Raw genomic sequence first — 3,113 nt, 5'->3', positions numbered from 1 at the left:
GATTGCCTCCACCTTGAGGATTGAGAAGGGCTTGGTCACCCTGACTCAAAACTAGGAGAGCTTGGAGAGGATCATTGAGCAGAAATTTTATGATCTTGATGTCAAGGTAACTAAGATCCAGTCAGTAGTTGAGCAACTTTAGGAGGAAGTGGAGGAGAAGAAGGGCAAGTCTACTACAGATGCTTTTCATAGTGCCCAGGAGCCAAAGATCTGCTGCAGTGCCTGTCACAGATACGAGAGCTACTACATCAGCACCAACAGCCACAACATCAACTCCACCAGCTCCAGCAACATCAACAGAAGCCTTCGTTCTTGGAGTCATCACAATGCCACCTCATGAAGACCAAGCCTGAGAGTCGTTTAGCACTATGCATTTTTATGAACTTTTTGGTAACTTGTTGCCAAAAGGGGAGAAAATGTATAGATCATAGTCTTCGAGAGAGAGAGAGAGTGTTGCTTTTTGGTCTCTCTTTGCTTTTCTTGAACTTTATTGTGTGTTTGCTTGATTCACTATGTCGTTTGTGTGATACTTTGATGATCATGTGTTTGATCATATGCTATCTTAATGCTTGTTGGATGACATTATCTCTTATATCATTTTATGATCATTCACTTGCTTGGTGATGAGTGCATGCTTTTAACTTCTATCATTTTGAGCGCTCCACCAAGTTGTATGTGACATGAAAGACTAACCCATGATCCTAACACATTGTGCATTTGCAATCCAAAGCAAATTTTAAATAATGCACAAATTTAGGGGGAGCTCTTGCTTATCACATACTTCTCAAAGCGACGATGTTTTTCAATCTTATTATCATTTGTCGAAGCTTTGACCTATATGTTGTCATTAATTACCAAAAAGGGGGAGATCAAAAGTGCAACTATCCCTGGGTGGTTTTGGTAATTCATTACAACATATATCTCATTGAGCTAATGCTATTTCAAGATAAATATTTCAGGAAAGCTCAACGGTTGGCATGGCATGGATGAGAAACGTGGACCCCTCAAAATGCTAAGGACAAAAGGATTGGCTCAAGCTCAAAGCACAATACTCTACATTTTACTTTTAGTGATCCAAGATCACATTGAGTCAATAGGAAAGCCAATACTATTAAGAGGGGGTGAGGTGTTGCTTAATGAGTTGCTTGCTCAAAGTGCTTAGTGATATGCTCCAAAGCCCTCAACTACTTTCTCATATCCACATATGTCCCAAAACAAAAGTCAAACTCGGCCCTACCGAAACTGTTTATCCGGCGCCACCGAGTTCAGTTGACATAGCCACTGCCAGAAACCCTAGTCTTTTCGGTCTCACCGATAGGGATCTCGGTCTCACCGATAGGGATCTCGGTCTCACCGAGATGGGATTTTAATCTCTCTGTTTCCCTTCGTAACGTTTTGGTCAAACTGAGATGAGCGATCGGTCCCACCAAGACTGCAATGCAAACTCTCTGTTTCCCTTTCGTAACGTTTCGGTCCAACCGAGATGGGCGAATCGGTCCCATAGAGTTTGCCTGACCAACTCTCTGGTTAGCTTATTACCAAAATCGGTCTCACCGAGTTTGTGTAATCGGTCTCACCGAGATTACGTTATGCCCTAACCCTAATGATATCGGTCCTACCGAGTTGACATGTCGGTCCCACCGAAATGCCTAACGGTCACACTATGAACTAAATCGGTCTGACCGAGTTTAACAATTTGGTCCCACCGAGTTTGGTAAGTTGTGTGTAATGGTTCGATTTTGTGTGGAGGCTATATATACCCCTCCACCCAGTCTTCATTTGTGGAGAGAGCCATCAAAACATGCCTACACTTCCACTATCCATTTTCTGAGAGAGAGCCACCTACACTTGTGTTGAGATCAAGATCTTCCATTCCTACCACATAAATCTTGATCTCTAGCCTTCCCCAAGTTGCTTTCCACTCAAATCTTCTTTCCACCAAATCCAAATCCTGTGAGAGAGAGTTGAGTGTTGGGGAGACTATCATATGAAGCACAAGAGCAAGAAGTTCATCAACAACACACCATCTATTACCTTTTGGAGAGTGGTGTCTCCTAGATTGGTTAGGTGTCACTTGGGAGCCTCCGTCAAGATTGTGGAGTTGAACCAAGGAGTTTGTAAGGGTAAGGAGATCGCCCACTTCGTGAAGGCGACGGCCATGGTGGGATAGACAAGGTTTCTTCTTTGTGGACCCTTCATGGGTGGAGCCCTCCATGGACTCGTGCAACCATTACCCTTCGTGGGTTGGAGTCTCCATCAACGTGGATGTACGATAGCATCACCTATCGGAACCATGGATAAAAAATCTCCCTGTCACCATTGTGTTTGCTTCCTCAAACTCCTCCCTTTACCTTCATATGCAATTGTTTACATTCCGCTGCTATACTCTTAGAATTGCACGTGTAGGTTGAGCTTAACTTGTGCTAAGTTGCTAAAATCTGCCAAGAACTAAAATTGGGAAAAGGCTAGATTTTTATTTGGTCAAGTAGTCTAATCACCCCCTCTCTAGACATACTATCCTACAAATACTTTTTGTGATGAAGACAGAGCATAACCAGACTATATGATTTTGTAGGGATAGCTTTCTTTGGACATGTTATTTTGAGAAGACATGATTGCTTTGTTAGTATACTTGAAGTATTATTGTTTTTATGTCAATATTAAACTTTTGTCTATAATCTTTCGGATCTGAAGATTCATGCGACAATAAATAAAATTACATTGATAAATATGTTAGGTAGCATTCCACATCAAAAATTCTATTTTTATCATTTACCTACTTGAGGACGAGCAGGAATTAAGCTTGGGGATGCTTGATACGTCTCCAACGTATCTATAGTTTTTGATTGTTTCATGCTATTATATTATCTGTTTTGGATGTTTAATGGGCGTTAATATGCACTTTTATATTATTTTTGGGACTAACCTATTAATCGAAGGCCCAGTGTAAGTTTCTGTTTTTTGTGCCTATTTTAGAGTTTTGCAGAAAAGGAATGCCAAACGGAGTCCAAACGAAATGAAACCTTTGCGATGATCTTTCTTGGACCGAAAGAAAACCAGAAGACTTGGAGTTGAAGTCAGAGATGCAAGGAGGCGTCCACGAGGCAGCAGGG

Source organism: Triticum aestivum, chromosome 1B (assembly GCF_018294505.1).
Source record: "Triticum aestivum cultivar Chinese Spring chromosome 1B, IWGSC CS RefSeq v2.1, whole genome shotgun sequence".
Classification (NCBI taxonomy): Eukaryota; Viridiplantae; Streptophyta; class Magnoliopsida; order Poales; family Poaceae; genus Triticum; species Triticum aestivum.
This window is presented reverse-complemented; position numbering follows the sequence as displayed.